This window comes from Oncorhynchus kisutch, linkage group LG8 (genome assembly GCF_002021735.2).
Source record: "Oncorhynchus kisutch isolate 150728-3 linkage group LG8, Okis_V2, whole genome shotgun sequence".
NCBI lineage: Eukaryota > Metazoa > Chordata > Actinopteri > Salmoniformes > Salmonidae > Oncorhynchus > Oncorhynchus kisutch.
This window is the reverse complement of record NC_034181.2, coordinates 78425567-78443790: the sequence shown is the minus strand read 5'-3', so window position 1 is coordinate 78443790 and position 18224 is coordinate 78425567.

The window sequence follows — 18224 nt, the reverse complement described above, 5'->3', positions numbered from 1 at the left end:
ATAGGGGTCAGAGACTGCATGGTAAATAGGGCTGGAAGGAGGTGAGAGGGGGAGGGGTGAGAGAGGGGCCGGAGGGGTGTTATAGGGGTCAGAGGCTGCATGGTAGATAGGGCTGGAAGGAGGTGAGAGGGGGAGGGGGAGAGAGAGGGACAAGAGGGGTGTTATAGGGGTCAGAGGCTGCATGGTAGATAGGGCTGGAAGGAGGTGAGAGGGGAAGGGTTGAGAGAGAGGGAGGGTGAGAGAGAGGGGCCGGAGGGGTGTTATAGGGGTCAGAGGCTGCATGGTAGATAGGGCTGGAAGGAGGTGAGAGGGGGAGGGGTGAGAGAGGGGCCGGAGGGAGTTAGGGAAGAGGGGATAGGGTGAGAGAGGTGACTTTTCAAGGACAGATGGTCAATGTTGGGCAAGATGTACTGTATTTGGAAGTATCCTCATTGATTTTTTTAGTTTAGTTGCTAATAGAAACCGTTTCAACTGGGCCTAATCAACACCTGAATTACTGGTATGATCAATGTGAATAATATGATGTGATGTCTTTAGGGGTGGATTAGTTATTTTATTGGATAAGAATAACAGAGAATCAGGTGAGTATTCAGGGTATTTAAAGATAGTCATGAAGGTTACTGAGTTTAGAGTGTTTAGAGTGAATCCATGTCTTCAGTCTGATATTAACTTACTCACTCTTTAGGGACTCCTAATGGACTACATTCATTTAATTACAGCTCTTGATTAACATGCTTTATCGATGCACCCGTGTATGTGTGTGTGTGTGTGGTGTGTGGTGTGTGTGTGTGTGATGTGTGGTGTGTGGTGTGTGTGTGTGTGTGTGTGGTGTGTGTGTGTGTGTGTGTGTGTGTGTGTGTGTGTGTGTGTGTGTGTGTGTGTGTGTGTGTGTGTGTGTGTGTGGTGTGTGGTGTGTGGTGTGTGGTGTGTGTGTGTTAAAGGACATGAATAGGGAGTGAGGAGGTGTGATAGAGAAAGAGAGTTAGAATGGGATAATTGGGAGAGGTAGTCGAGAAAGAGAACCAACAATATACAGTGTGATGTCAGAATCCTTTCAGCAGCTAGCCGACAGTTGATTGGTTGGCTGGTGAGAGAGCTTGAACCTGAACTAAAGTTTAAGGGCGACTGTAACTGCTAGTACTATTATCCTAACACGGGGGCCACATTCCTCAATGAGGTGTCACTGTAAATAAGAATTTGTTCTTAACTGACTTGAAGGTTCAATTTAAAAAAAGGTGTTATATTTCATCACTCAAAATTTGACAAAAAATGGTCCTCTATCCAGGGCTCTAAAGTGAAGTCAGATATGCAACAAAATATTTTTTTGTGCGACATGGAGTTTTATTTTGGAAGCACCAGTGCTTAACAATATTTCACCGCAACACTTCTCTACACCTCTCAAACTAGACAGGCTGCCTTCCGTGGCTGCTGGCTGCCTCCCGTGGCTGTTGGCTGCCTCCCGTGGCTGCTGGCTGCCCCCCCGTGGCTGCTGGCTGCCTCCCGTGGCTGCTGGCTGCCTCCCGTGGCTGCTGGCTGCCTCCCGTGGCTGCTGGCTGCCTCCCGTGGCTGCTGGCTGCCTCCCGTGGCTGCTGGCTGCCCCCCCCGTGGCTGCTGGCTGCCCCCCCCGTGGCTGCTGGCTGCCCCCCCCGTGGCTGCTGGCTGCCCCCCCCGTGGCTGCTGGCTGCCCCCCCCGTGGCTGCTGGCCGCCTCCCGTGGCTGCTGGCCGCCTCCCGTGGCTGCTGGCCGCCTCCCGTGGCTGCTGGCCGCCTCACGTGGCTGCTGGCAGCCTCACGTGGCTGCTGGCCGCCTCACGTGGCTGCTGGCCGCCTCACGTGGCTGCTGGCCGCCTCCCGTGGCTGCTGGCCGCCTCCCGTGGCTGCTGGCCGCCTCCCGTGGCTGCTGGCCGCCTCACGTGGCTGCTGGCCGCCTCCCGTGGCTGCTGGCCGCCTCCCGTGGCTGCTGGCCGCCTCCCGTGGCTGCTGGCCGCCTCCCGTGGCTGCTGGCCGCCTCCCGTGGCTGCTGGCTGCCCCCCCCGTGGCTGCTGGCTGCCCCCCCGTGGCTGCTGGCTGCCTCCCGTGGCTGCTGGCTGCCTCCCGTGGCTGCTGGCTGCCTCCCGTGGCTGCTGGCTGCCTCCCGTGGCTGCTGGCTGCCTCCCGTGGCTGCTGGCTGCCTCCCGTGGCTGCTGGCTGCCTCCCGTGGCTGCTGGCTGCCTCCCGTGGCTGCTGGCTGCCCCCCCCGTGGCTGCTGGCTGCCCCCCCCGTGGCTGCTGGCTGCCCCCCCCGTGGCTGCTGGCTGCCCCCCCCGTGGCTGCTGGCTGCCCCCCCCCGTGGCTGCTGGCTGCCCCCCCCGTGGCTGCTGGCTGCCCCCCCCGTGGCTGCTGGCTTCCCCCCCCGTGGCTGCTGGCTGCCCCCCCCGTGGCTGCTGGCCGCCTCCCGTGGCTGCTGGCCGCCTCCCGTGGCTGCTGGCCGCCTCCCGTGGCTGCTGGCCGCCTCCCGTGGCTGCTGGCCGCCTCACGTGGCTGCTGGCAGCCTCACGTGGCTGCTGGCCGCCTCACGTGGCTGCTGGCTGCCTCACGTGGCTGCTGGCTGCCTCACGTGGCTGCTGGCTGCCTCACGTGGCTGCTGGCTGCCTCACGTTGCTGCTGGCTGCCTCACGTGGCTGCTGGCTTCCATTTTCCGGGCCACACACATCAAGACCCGCCCCCTGCCACTCAAGCAGTTAGCACACAGCTCCCCCACACTGTTATTCTCTCAGAATGCTGTCAAAAAGATACTGCTTTCCAGGTTGCTTCTAAATATGAATCCAGATGTTTTCTCTGTTATATAGTTAGTTTGTGTATCTTGCTCTCTGCAAAACACGAGTTAGTTAGTCCAAGGAAGCTGGCATGTTCCTAACATAATGCTAGCTGGAGATTTACTATGTGAATTTCATTACCCCCTGGTTCAACCCCCAGATGGAAAAATGTACCGTTTGAAAGCTAATTTCATGCAATTCTACATATTTTGAAATGGCTTAGGCATATGACCAAGGTGGAAAAGAAAACAATTAAAACCACAGGTCGGGTGTTTTCATGTTGCTTTGAACATTACATGAACACTCATAATTCGATGATTTGTTGCATTAAGATTTTGGGGGGATTCAATTTAAAGTACATTTTAATATTAATGGTTGATGGCAGTGGGTAACCAACTCATATATTGCAGTTTCCTTCTAAATAGACTGCTTAAAAAGTAAGGACTAGGGTTGCAAATATTGGGGAATATTCAGAGGTGGAAACTTCCCAACTTCTGTGGGATTTAACGGAAATATATGGGAATTTACGGGAATATATGGGAATGAACGGAAATATATGCAAATGAATGTTAATACCATTTAAATGTAGATGTTTTTTGCATTGGATATATTTACCATATCATATGGAGACAGAAACAAAAACCTTTTACCTTGTCATAAGTAGACATTATTGTAAATGATTAGAAATAGAAATAAGAAAAACTATTTAGTTACTAACTGAACTTTAATTAAATGAGTTGACTCTTCACATGGGATGATTTCACTGAACAACAGAATAAAGGGAATATTGAATGATCCCCAATGATCCATCATATCTCCCAAAAAACGTTTTCAACATAAAATGATAGTCTAGAAACTGAAGCTTTGGTTGTCTTCCTCTCAGGCTTCCATGTCTTCTCCCTGGACCTCCTCAATGTCCACCTCTTGAACATCAGACTCTGAGGCCTCATCTTCACTGTCACTTTCCAACCTTGTTGAGGATGGCTCGTTGTCAGGCTCAAAAAGCCTCATATTTGTCCGGATGGCCACAAATCTTTCAACCCTTGTATTGGTCAGCCTGTTGCGTGCTTTGGTGCGTGTTCCCAAACAAGGACCAGTTGCACTCTGAGGTGGCTGATGTTGGTGGGATTTGGAGGATGATGGAGGCAACAGGGGAAAGAACCTCAGATCCACAAATTCCTCCACCAGGTGGCTGATATGTTGGCACCACTGCCATATTGCATCTCCATCCCAAAGCCCTTGCTTGGAAGTGTAATTCGCCAGACTGCCAAGAATCTTGCCCTCATCCAGGCCAAGGTGGTGAAACACAGTAGTGATGACACCATAAGCCTTGTTGTTCTCTGCACCAGACAGGATGCTCTTGCCAGCATACTTGGGGTCCAACATGTACGCTGCGGCGTGTATGGGCTTCAGGCAGGAGTCTTCACGCTTTTTGATGTATTTTAGAACTGCAGTTTCCTCTGCTTGGAGCAACAGTGAAATGGGCAAGGCAGTACGGATTACTTCTCTTACATCTGAAAGCAGAGTCTGAACATCAGACAGGATGACATTGTCTCCCTCAATCCGTGCAATGGCAACTGCTATAGGTTTCAGGAGTTTCAGGCTGCTTACCATTTACCACTCAAAATACATCATCCAGGAGGATCCTCTTGATGGGGCTGTCCATATTGGCAGACTGTGATATGGCCATTTCTTGGAGAGACTCCTTCCCCTCCAGGAGACTGTCAAACATGATGACAACACCACCCCAACAGGTGTTGCTGGGCAGCTTCAATGTGGTGCTCTTATTCTCACTTTGCTTGGGGTAGATGCATCAAGATATAGTGCTGCTATATCTTGATGACCCTTCACATACAGTTGAAGTCGGAAGTTTACGTACACCGTAGCCAAATACATTTAAACTCAGTTAAATCATTCCTGACATTTAGTCAGAGTAAAAATTCCCTGTTTTAGGTCAGTTAGGATCACCACTTTATTTTAAGAATGTGAAATGTCATAATAATAGTAGAGAGAATTATTTATTTCAGCTTTTATTTCTTCCATCACATTCCCAATGGGTCAGAAGTTTACATACACTCAATTAGTATTTGCCTTTAAATTGTTTAACTTGGGTCAAACGTTTCAGGTAGCCTTCCTTCCAGGTTTGTAGGCCTCTTTGCTCGCACACACTTTTTCAGTTCTGCCCCCAAATTTTCTATAGGATTGAGGTCAGGGCTTTGTGATGGCCACTCCAATACCTTGACTTTGTTGTCCTTAAGCCATTTTGCCACAACTTTGGAAGTATGCTTGGGGTCATTGTCCATTTTGAAGACCAATTTGCGACCAAGCTTTAACTTCCTGGCTGATGTCTTGGATGTTGCTTCAATATATTCACATAATTTTCCTGCCTCATAATGCCATTTATTTTGTGAAGTGCACCAGTCCCTCCTGCAGCAAAGCACGCCGACAACATGCTTCACGTTTGAGATGGTGTTCTTCGGCTTGCAAGCCTCCCCCTTTATCCTCCAAACATAACAATGGTCATTATGGCCAAACAGTTCTATTTTTGTTTCATCAGACCAGAGGACATTTCTCCAAAAAGTACGATCTTTGTCCCCATGTGCAGTTGCAAACCGTAGTCTGGCTATTTTATGGCGGTTTTGGAGCAGTGGCTTCTCGCTGGCTGAGCGGCCTTTCATGTTATATCGATATAGGATTTGTTTTACTGTGTATATACTGTAGATACTTTTGTACCTGTTTCCTCCTGTATCTTCACAAAGTCCTTTGCTGTTGTTCTTGGATTGATTTGCACTTTTCGCACCAAAGTATCTTCATCTCTATGAGACAGAACGCGTCTCCTTCCTGAGCGGTATGACAGCTGGTATGACAGCTGGTATGACAGCTGGTATGACAGCTGGTATGACAGCTGCGTGGTGTTTATACTTGTACTATTGTTTGTACAGATGAACATGGTCCCTTCAGGCATTTGGAAATTGCTCCCAAAGATGAACCAGACTTGTGGAGGTCTACAATTATTTTTGACAAATTTATTTTTGTTTTCCCATGATGTCAATTAAAGAGGCACTGAGTTTGAAGGTAGGCCTTGAAATACATCCACAGGTACACCTCCAATTGACTCAAATTATGTCAATTCGCCTATCAGAAGCTTCTAAAGCCATGACATAATTTTCTGGAATTTTCCAAGCTGTTTAAATTCACAGTCAACTTAGTGTATGTAAACTTCTGACCCACTGAAATTGTGATACAGGGAATTATAAGTGAAATAATCTGTCTGTAAACAATTGTTTGAAAAATTACTTGTGTCATGCACAAAGTAGATGTCCTGACCGACTTGCCAAAACTATAGTTTGTTAACAAGAAATGTGTGGAGTGGTTGAAAAACAAGTTTTAATGACTCCACCATAACATGACTACTAGTAGAAGATGAATATTCATGTGATTTATGACTATTAGTTGAAGGTATGTGTGTGTGTGGGTAAGTAAAGAAATAAAACAACAGTAAAAATACATTTGAAAAAAGAGTAGCAAGGCTACATACAGTAGCGAGGCTATAAAAGTAGCGAGGCTACATACAGACACCGGTTAGTCAGGCTGATTGAGGTAGTATGTACATGTAGGTATCGTTAAAGTGATTATGCATATATGATGAACAGAGAGTAGCAGTAGCGTAAAAGAGGGGTTGGCGGGTGGTGGGACACAATGCAGATAGCCCGGTTAGCCAATGTGCGGGAGCACTGGTTGGTCGGGCCAATTTAGGTAGTATGTACATGTATAGTTAAAGTGACTATGCATTTAAGATAAACAGAGAGTAGCAGCAGCGTAAAAGAGGGGTTGGGGGGCAAACAATGCAAATAGTCCGGGTACCTGTTACCTGTTCAGGAGTCTAATGGCTTGGGGGTAAAAACTGTTGAGAAGCCTTTTTGTCCTAGACTTGGCACTCTGGTACCGCTTGCCATGCGGTAGTAGAGAGAACAGTCTATGACTGGGGTGGCTGGGGTCTTTGACAATTTTTAGGTCCTTCCTCTGACACTGCCTGGTGTAGAGGTCCTGGATGGCAGGCAGCTTAGCCCCAGTGATGTACTGGGCCGTATGCACTACCCTCTGTAGTGCCTTGCGGTCGGAGGCCGAGCAATTGCCGTACCAGGCAGTGATGCAACCGGTCAGGATGCTCTCGATGTTGCAGCTGTAGAACCTTTTGAGGATCTCAGGACTCATGCCAAATATTTTTTGTTTCCTGAGAGGGAATAGGCCCTCTTCACGAATGTCTTGGTGTGTTTGGACCAATCTGGTTTGTTGTTGATGTGGACACCAAGGAATTTGAAGCTCTCAACCTGCTCCACTGAGTCGATGAGAATGGGGACGTACTAGTCGGTGTAGTATGATTCGATGTTAGCCCTGTATTGACGCTTTCCCTGTTTGATGGTTCGTCGCAGGGCATAGCGGGATTTCTTGTAAGCTTCCGGGTTAGAGTCCTGGGTTAGTGTTTTTGCTGACAAGCAGAGTAATTCCCCTGTATGTTAGACCATTGTTTAGAGGGAGAAATGTTCCACTGATCAGACTAAAAGTACATAAATAATCAAATCTCCTGAGGACAAGATGACACATCTGCCCCAACTCCCTAACCAAATTACTGTTCTATTTATTGTCCCCCCTCTAGAATAATAAAACTTCCACTTTTGGGTTCACAATCTGTTTGACAAAATTATTTTCATAGTTACAAATCAGGTCACCCGACCAAACTTCCCTGCTAAAACATACTGCAGGTCTGTCTGCTGCCTTTTCCTTGTCACAGCCTAAACGCCAATCACCAAACTAGGGGACTAGTGTGGATTAATCGACTTTAGCACATGCTGTCGAAAGGCTGCATTCTGCAATAGCAACCTAATTTTGTTGACAACATTGTACATAAGACAGCGTTACCGTGCTACTCTTTCTCAGTGGTGATTCTAGCATAGAAATGTTCTTGAGGCAGACAAAACAAATATAGATTTTTATACATGCCAACAAAGCCACAACACAACACAACACTAAACAATACATTAATTGCACTATAACGGTGTCAAATGGTGCCCACAAACTGTTAGGGCCGACATAAAGCTGTCCCAACAGCAGTCCCAACATCTTACCACTGCTACACCTGGCTATCAGTGGAGCTTTGTCTGGCAGTGAAACAGTTCATTCAACCTCATTTACTGCCTTTAAAAAAAACAGAGGTGATATGGCTGACTTGCTTAAAGAAATGTGGTTCCTACTGACATTTGAGATGTACAAACTATGGCATAAATGGATGATGAGCGGATAAGAGGCCATCCGTAATTTCGATGAAGACATTAATGAGCGAGCTAGGACGGGCGTAGTTAATATAACTATTTGTTCAGCACATTGAAATGAAACACCGACAGAATTCAAAACATGGGGCCGTTCTTACAGTATTCTCCCTGAATACTAAGTCAGAACCGTAGGATAAATATAAGCTGACATTGAAAGCTCTTACAATATTCAATGATTACATTTCTCTAAAACAGGCTGTAGGCTACATGTGCACGACCGAGTCAGAACAGTAGGTGAAATTAAGAGGAGGAAAAGGGACCAAATTATTAGGGTGAGGCACATGGGCTACTAACAGCTTACTACACAACATACACTTAGCATTACTTTCTTAGCTGCAGTATAATATCTACCTGACATATTACATACAATACATTTTTGTACTCACCCTGTTGTGCTGTTCTCACTTGAACAGGAAGGTCTTTCGTGGGCAAATATTGTCATCAAAGTTTGTCAAAATTTATGGTGCTTTCAAGACAACTGGGAACTCGGAAAAAAACAAGGTTGAATCATGATGACGTTAGTCATCTTCAGGTCGGAGGTCAAGAAAGAGTTGGATGACCATTCAAAATATATTTTCCCAGTCAGAGCTAATTTTTTCCCAAGTTCCCAGTTTTCTTGAACTCTTTGAAGTCAGATTTCCAGTTGTTTTGAGCACGGCAGAAGTCATGCTGGATTGACAACATGGCCAATGTTGAATGTTTATCCTTTTAATCTTGGAAAAGAGAGCCTTAACCCCAGACTTGGAACCACAAATCCAATTCACTGAATAGCAGGTTAGTGATTGCTTTGCAATGCTTGTAGTTAGGCACTAATTCCTTCCAAACCACTCATTATTGAATTTTTGACATCCAATCTGTTGTGTAATGTTTATGTCCAATGGCCGATGAGCACAGATATATTTGATCTAAAATCTCTCCATTATTTATCTTCATATAACAACGATTAAAAAACATTTTCCAGTAAATTGTCGACTTGATTCATGATGATGACTACTAGCTTGCTAGCTAATATTTTGAAAGCATGATGTTGACATGATCAGTCCACTCAAAGCTACTGTGGATATAACGTGATTTGATGTCATTTTATCTGTGGGCAATGACCTTGAGCCTTCTTGGATGGACACTTCTCATGCAACTCTATGGCAGCACCCAAGGGGGTTGAATTTTTGAGCACTACCCGTGGATTCGGCGGTGACGTAGTGTCCCCTTGAATGACAGAACACTGAGCCAATCCCAGCGCAACTAGAGAACATTACCAACCCCTACGCTCCGTATTTTCTGCTGGCTGCCCCATCACCACATAAAGCTCTGAGCTCAGCTAAAACACTTTCATTTTGGAGCTGCCTTACTTAAAAAGCAAAAAAGACACCAAGTTTGTATGTGGCTTTATTAACTCAATGATTATTATTTTTTTGTTTGTTTACATTGTTTTCAAACTGATATGTGGCACGTATTAATGTCAAAATAACATGCAACCCCATGGACATACCTACTCATTCAAGTGTTTATCTTTATTTGTACTATTTTCTACATTATAGAATAATAGTGAAGACATCACAACGATTAAATAACAATCATGGAATCATTTTTTGGTTACTACATGATTCCATTTGTGTTATTTCATAGTTTTGATGTATTCACGATTATTCTACAATGTAGCAAATAGTAAAAATAAAGAAAAACCCTTGAATGAGTAGGTGTGTCCAAACTTTTGACTGGTATCTTTGTCTAAATGCAACATCTATATAAATGTGATTAGGGTCCCCTGGGAAACACTGACCAACACTTTGGTTCCTACCCTGTCATAACTCCTACCTGGATTTTTTATTTCTTGTCATGCCAAACAACACCAACCATAAAATTAGAACAATCATTCTATTGCTATAGAATCACCCAAGTGTTTTGATCTATATCACAAGTCCATTTGCAATATTTGGTTGAAAAATCACAATGAGATTTTTTGCCTATATTGTGCTAACAATCTTGTAACTTTACCAGTATATGCAAACATTTGGTGGCACAGAAAGAAAGCAAAAATGATATCATCTCCATGAGATGTGCATCAAAAGAAAGTAGGATTCATATAGGCCTAATGGTTAGAGCGTTGGACATGTAACCGGAAGGTTGCAAGTTCAAACCCCCAAGTTGACAAGGTACAAATCTGTCGTTCTGCCACTGAACATGCAGTTAACCCACTGTTCCAAGGCCGTCATTGAAAATAAGAATTTGTTCTTAACTGACTTGCCTAGTTAAATAAAGGTGATAAAAGAAAAGCCCAATGTAAGCAATATCTCAATCAATTAAAACATATATTTTTCTGTTGTTCCTAAATGTTATGTGGTGCTGGTTACTTTTTACAGTTAGCAGCACCAGTGCTACCAAGGAACATGTTTACATTAAGAGCCCTGACTGTCTAGCTTTCATTTCAGTGATTATTAGCGAGCTGGACATGGTCAAGAAACTGTTTGAATGTAGTTCCATTAGAATTTCTACAGTTTAGATTTGGTTTTAGTAATGTTTAAGTATATTGAGTTGGTTCCACCCACCCGCTGTTTTTTTTACATACAGTATGTTTTACACCCCTGCCTTAACCCGTGTGTGTGTGTGTGTGTGTGTGTGTGTGTGTGTGTGTGTGTGTGTGTGTGTGTGTGTGTGTGTGTGTGTAGTCTGTCTATGAGGTGTGTGTCTTCTCCTTCTCTCTCTGCCTGAAAGCCTCAGCAGCCTCAGGGAGTTGTGAGAAATCAATAGTATTCAGCATCTTCTCCTCTTTATTCATTTAATAACTCTGGAGCATTGGATTATAGTTCAGCTGAACCCCATCATAGAAGCCCCATCACCACCTCTCTGTATCTCTCTCTCTTTATCCCTCCCTCTCTATCTACCCGTGTCTCTTTCTCTCTCTCTGTATCCGTCTCTCCATGCAGAGCAGCTGCCATTAAATTGTTTGTGTGTGTGTACGTCCATACATGTGTGTGTGTGTGTGTGTGCCTGTGTGTGTGTGCCTGTGCATATTGATCAGTGTGGTCAGCTTTATGGTGTGTAGTTGTAAACTTCATGTTTTAACTGTCTGATATTTGATGTGACTGAGATTAAAGTGTTTGCAGGGAAACAGAGTAGCACAGCAGCAAACAGTCCCGACGCTGCCAGCTACCATTATTCTGCTATTAGACCACAGGGAAATTACTATATGACTGGCTGATTTATCAATGTAAATAAGAGCATTTCCTTTAGCGCTGTGTGGTGTGTGTGTTTCTGCTACTGTGTGATCTCTATTGCCTGAGTTCTATTAATCACGTTTCTAACCATCCCTCCAAACACTAGGCACAGTGTATAGAGAACCCCCATAGGACTCTTTTTGGTTTCAGGGAGAACCCTTCTTGGTTCCAGGGAAAACTGTTTTTGTTTCCAGGGAGAACCCTTTTAGGTTCCGTGTAGAACCCTCTGTGGAAAGGGTCCTACATGGAACCCAAAAGGGTTCTACCTGGAACCAAGAGTGTTCTACCTGGAACCAAAAAGGCTTCTTCAAAGGGTTTTCCTATAGGGACATCTTAACCCTTTTAGGTTCTAGACAGCACTTTTATTTCTAAGAGAGTACTGTCATACTGCCTGGTCTTTTATTTCTAAGAGAGTACTGTCATACTGACTGGTCTTTTATTTCTAAGAGAGTACTGTCATACTGCCTGGTCTTTTATTTCTAAGAGTGTACTGTCATACTGCCTGGTCTTTTATTTCTAAGAGTGTACTGTCATACTGACTGGTCTTTTATTTCTAAGAGTGTACTGTCATACTGCCTGGTCTTTTATTTCTAAGAGTGTACTGTCATACTGCCTGGTCTTTTATTTCTAAGAGTGTACTGTCATACTGCCTGGTCTTTTATTTCTAAGAGTGTACTGTCATACTGCCTGGTCTTTTATTTCTAAGAGCGTACTGTCATACTGCCTGGTCTTTTATTTCTAAGAGAGTACTGTCATACTACCTGGTCTTTTATTTATAAGAGTGTACTGTCATACTACCTGGTCTTTTATTTCTAAGAGTGTACTGTCATACTGACTGGTCTTTTATTTCTAAGAGAGTACTGTCATACTACCTGGTCTTTTATTTATAAGAGAGTACTGTCATACTACCTGGTCTTTTATTTCTAAGAGTGTACTGTCATACTGCCTGGTCTTTTATTTCTAAGAGTGTACTGTCATACTGACTGGTCTTTTATTTCTAAGAGTGTACTGTCATACTACCTGGTCTTTTATTTCTAAGAGTGTACTGTCATACTGCCTGGTCTTGTACTGTAGTACCATGCGATTTCACTGACAGCGATGGAAGGGGATTAAATAGATTCCTGTAAATCAACACAACAACAGCTGCACCTAATACAGCCCAGGCCAGTTACACCCGTTGGAATTTATTCCAGGTGTAAGACTACAGGAGAATCAGGTAGACAACACATGTCCTCCACTGTTCCCAGGGTTTTACTTCAGTTCTCCTAATAGATGGCCAATTCACCCAATCACATATTAACTCTTATCATATTAACATTTAGGGATTATTACACACCATTTAGACAGTATTTACAATGCATTACACGCTATTTAATCACTATTTACTGTCCGACTGTTGATAAGAGGCAGAAAGTTATAGCCTGTCATAAGTCAACAAGTGGCCACTATCCACATCACACAGATGGAGGTACTGTAAATACACACATGCATGGACAAACAGACACAGACATGCACACACACGCACACACACAGGCACACATGAACGAACATGCACACATATGAACGCCACTGATGCAAAGATGCATGCACACATGGACTCAGGCATGTACACATGTATAAAACCTCACGCACGCACGCACGCACGCACGCACGCACGCACGCACGCACGCACACACACACACACACACACACACACACACACACACACACACACACACACACACACACACACACACACACACACACACACACACACACACACACACTCAAACAACACACATGCTCAACAGTTTTAAATGAGAACATCATGATGAGGAGTCAGTCTGTCAAACACACTACACTCACCCTGCCTTTTGACACTCTCTCATGCAAAGACAATGCTTAATCAATACAGAGTCAAACATGTTCTATCTGCCTCACTGAGCTCCAATAAAACCCTCTGTCACAGGAGGCCCAACCAACCGACCGCTCTGCACCAGCCAGCACCCACACACACAGACAAACACTCCCACAAACACAGACAAACACACACAGCTGAGAAGTTTGTGGTGGCATAATCATTTTTTCTCCTTTCTCTCTCTCTCTCACAATCCCTCTTCTCCCCCCTCATCTCTCTCTCAAACCTCTACCCCGTGCTGAGAGACACAAAGACCCACAGGCAGGTACAGATGGGGAGGCCCCTGTAAGTGTGTGTGGTGTGTAGTGTGTGTGTGTGTGTGTGTGTGTGTTTGACCCATCAGCCCTGTTCTCTCTTTGTCTGGTTGTGATGCTGTGACAAGCTGCCTTGTCCTCTAATAAAAGACCTGCTCAGGCTTTACCTGCTCTGTGGGGGAGTGTGTGTGTGTGTGTTAAAAGGGTCTTGGCCCACCTGTCCCCCAGCTGGTGTTCTTGTGGCTGATGACAGTGAGCTGTTCCCTGAGCAGCTGAAGGGTTAGTTGTCTTATGCACATCTAAACCATGGCTCTCCAACCATGTTCCTGGACACCTACCCTCCTGTAGGTTTTCAATCCAACCCCAGTTGTAACTAACCCAATTCAATTCATCAACCAGCTCCATCAACCATTATTAGAATCAGGTGCGCTAGATTAGGGTCGGAGTGAAAACCTACAGGCCGGTAGCTCTCCAGAAACAGCGTTGGAGAGCCCTGAAAGGTGAGTTGTCTGTAGACAGATTTATGATAAGTTCACTCCCTCCAAACACCTGACCATAACCAGTAGAAGGAAAAACACATAACTGACCTCAGATCAGTATTCGGGGAGACTTGATCAATCCTTCTCTTATCCGACCAGAAGCAGCCAATCAGTGAAAGGAATCTTTAAATTTCCATGATGTCACAGCACCATCTGGTGGCACACCTCAGCACCTATACACTCCTCTGTCTCTTTTCTCCATGTTGAGCTGGTTTGGCCTTGCTGCAGGTCAGTGCTGCCATCTGGTGTCGTTCTACTGCAACTGCCACACACAACCTGGACTGGGGATCGGATAGTATGACCAGGGCCCGGTTTCCCAAAAGCATCTTAAGACTACCGCTAAATTCATTGTTAGAACCATAGCATCCTTTGGATGCTTTTGGAAAACCGGGCCCTGATTAGTTGTGGTGAGTGCGTTTGTCACAGTTGTAGAATGTTTGATGGTATTAAGTAAATAAGCTAGTGGTAGGCTAGTATTGGCGATTTGAGATACAGCAATGTGATGATACATGCTCGCGCCCAACGTCCCGTATTGTTACCTCGCGTTGCCGCGTTTATTTCAAATAGCCTATTTAAGCCTATCCTTGTTCAGATGAGTGGTCACATTTGTATGTGTTGTTATCAATAGTGCTTCTTTACATTATACTTAGAATAAAGGCCATTACGTTACTTATTTTACCTAAAAAAATGTTTATTTCTACAGCAAATCACCAGTTTGAGCCTCATCTTAAACATTCAAACGACAAAACGGCCTGTCTCATTTTCCCTGTGATGTATTCATTAAGCCTATTATGTTGCAAAAAGTTTAGCCTTGCAACACAAACCATTCACTCCAAACGCGATTGAGTTATTTTTTTTCTTAAACGGAACTTCTAGTTCAGTCATGTCTCTCTTCAAAAAGAATAGGCGGCTCGAAGAAGTTGGAAGCAACACCGCGATCTTCCCTCCACTTCGGAGATAGCACGGAAGAATCAAATCAAAGTGTACCGGTCGCATACACAGTTTAGCAGATGTTATAGTGGGTGCAGCGAAATGCTCACGTGAATAGCTTCTAACAATGCAGTCAAATGTCAAACAAGTACACAAATAATTAAAATGTAAATAATAATAATCAAGAACGACGAAACCCATTAACAACCCAAATAGCGCTGTAAAAGTAATCCAAATGCAATCTATACATATGTACACTGAAAAATGACACAAGATATACTAAGAATGATATGTATATATATCCAATATAGTCCAATACTTTAACCACTAGGCTACCTGTGTGTTTGGCACAGAATGCGGTAAATGTCCTGGAGGGCAGGCAGCTTGCCCCCCCGATGATGTGTTGGGCTGACCTCACCATCCTCTAGAGAGCCATGTGGGGGGGCAGGGTAGCCTAGTGGTTAAAGCCTTGGACTAGTAACCACCCTCAACCGCATTTTTTAAAATTTTATTTGACCTTTATTTAACTAGGCAAGTCAGTTAAGAACAAATTCTTATTTTCAATGACGGCTTAGGAATAGTGGGTTAACTGCCTGTTCAAGTGCAGAACGACAGCTTTGTACCTTGTCAGCTCGGGGATTTGAACTTGCAACCTTCAAGTTCAAATCCCCGAGCTGACAAGGTACAAAGCTGTCGTTCTGGTGATGCAGCCAGACAGAATGCTCTCAATGGTGTAGATGTTTGTGAAGGTCTTATGGGCCATGCTGAATTTATTCAGCCTGCTGAGGTTGTAGAGGTGCTGTTGCGTCTTCTTCACCACGGTGTTGGTGTGGTGAGACCATTTCAGGTCCTCAGTGATGTGCACGCCGAGGAACTTTAAGCTTTTGACCCTATTCATTGTGGCCCCGTCGATGAGGATGGGGGGGGGGGGGGGTGATCCCCCTTCTGTCTTCTGAAGTCCACGATCAGCTCCTTAGTTTTGTTGACATTGAGGGAGAGGTTATTTTCCTGGCACCACTCCGCCAGGTCTCTAACCTCCTCCCTGTAGGCTGTCTCATTGTTGTTGGCAATCAGGCCTACCACTGTCATGTCGTCAGCAAACTTTATAATAGAGTTGGAGTCATGCGTGACCACACAGTCATGGGTGAACAGGGAGTATAGGAGGGGGCTGAGCACACTCCCTTGGGGGACCCCCGTGTTGAGAACCATCACGGTGGAGGTGTTGTTCTAACCTCACCACCAGGGGTCGGCCCATCAGGAAATCTAGGACTCAGTTGCACAGGGAGGAGACCCAAGGCCATGAATTTAGTGACGAGCTTGGAGGGCACTATGGTGAGCTATAGTTGATGAACAGCCTTCTCACATAGGTATTCCTCTTGTCCAGGTGGGATAGTGAAACGGTGATTGCGTCGTCTGTGGATCTGTTGGGGTGGTATGCAAATTGTAGTGGGTCAAGTGTGTTGGGTTTGATGGTGCTGATATGGTCCTTGACTTTCAAAGAACTTCATGATTGTCATTGGCGATTGTCATTTAGTTCAGTTACCTTAGCTTGCTTGGGTACAGGAACAATGGTGGCTGACTTGAAGCAAGTGCGGATGACAGGCTGGTATAGTGAGAGGTTGAAAATGTCCGTAAACATTCCAGCCAGCTGGCCTGCGCATGCTCTGAGAATGCGGCTCGGGATAGATGTGCAGCTTGTGCCAAACACTTTGCAGACTTTTCAGACTGAAATTGCAACATGTGGAAACAATACAATTTAAATGAACTACAACATCCGTTTAAGAACCCAACAGCTTTTACGTCACTTTGAAGAGCATTTGGAGTAAGCAGTTTGCAACAGAATCGCCACACCTGTGTAATACGCACCCATTGTTTGGGAGAATCAAAGATTGTCGATTATATTTACAAGATAGTCAAGTGACTGCTGAAAGGTAGGCAGGAGGAGGTGAGATCAGGTGGGACCATTCTAGCCATTGAAAGGGCAGATAGAGCACTCATCTTTGTATCTGTGCCATTATAGTGTCTGTGACAGCATGGGCAGCGCCATTGCGGCTATCTCCATTTTAAAGCAATACATTTTCTTCGTCATTGGCTGATTGCTCCCAACTCATAGGAATCCCCACCCAGTTGACTATTTTAAAATGGTGGAAGCCGCCAATGACAATGTCCGTACTAAAACTGGTTATATCCATGATGAGTCCTCTATCTATCTCTATGACAACAGGCACAACTCTGATATAACGTTTTTTATTTTTTAAGTTGCCGAAATACCATGTGCGTCCACTTATATGCACTTATGCAAAGACACCACTTTTTTGGACAAACTATTTTTTCAAAACTTCCAGGGATATACAACATCCTGAAATATGTGTAGATATCTTTGTTAGAAAGAATACTATATTTCTCTTGACAGAGTGATGCTGAATGTAAAAAATGGCTCAACTTATCCCCCTCTCCCCTATGCATGTGTGTGTATGTATGTGCTTGTCTGTCTGTCTGTCTGTCTGTCTGTCTGTCTGTCTGTCTGTCTGTCTGTCTGTCTGTCTGTCTGTCTGTCTGTCTGTCTGTCTGTCTGTCTGTCTGTCTGTCTGTCTGTCTGTCTGTCTCTCTGTCTGTCTGTCTGTCTGTCTGTCTGTCTGTCTGTCTGTCTGTCTGTCTGTCTGTCTCTCTGTCTGTCTGTCTGTCTGTCTGTCTGTCTGTCTGTCTCTCTGTCTGTCTGTCTGTCTGTCTGTCTGTCTGTCTGTCTGTCTGTCTGTCTGTCTGTCTGTCTGTCTGTCTGTCTGTCTGTCTGTCTGTCTGTCTGTCTGTCTGTCTGTCTGTCTGTCTGTCTGTCTGTCTGTCTGTCTGTCTGTCTGTCTGTCTGTCTGTCTCTCTGTCTGTCTGTCTCTCTGTCTCTCTGTGTGTATGTGTGTGACAGGAGTGAACTGACGGGAGAGAATGCTTTGCAGTCTCATGCATATGCAGTCCCGAATGCATTCCGCATGCATAATGAATTCCCTGAGCAAATGTCATAGAGAAGGATTTAGAATTACAAATCTCTATTGTGCTCATCATGTGGATCTATGCATGAATGCATCTAATGGATGTGTCCCAAATGGCACCCTATTCCCTGTATAATGCACTACTTTTGACTAGAGCACTATAAGCTCTGGACAAAGTAGCGCACTATATAGAGAATAGGGTGCCATTTCTCATATTTGGGAAAGTTAGGAATCAGTAGAACAAAGTACTCTCAGAGCTAAATGTGTGAGCAGTGATGTTATGCA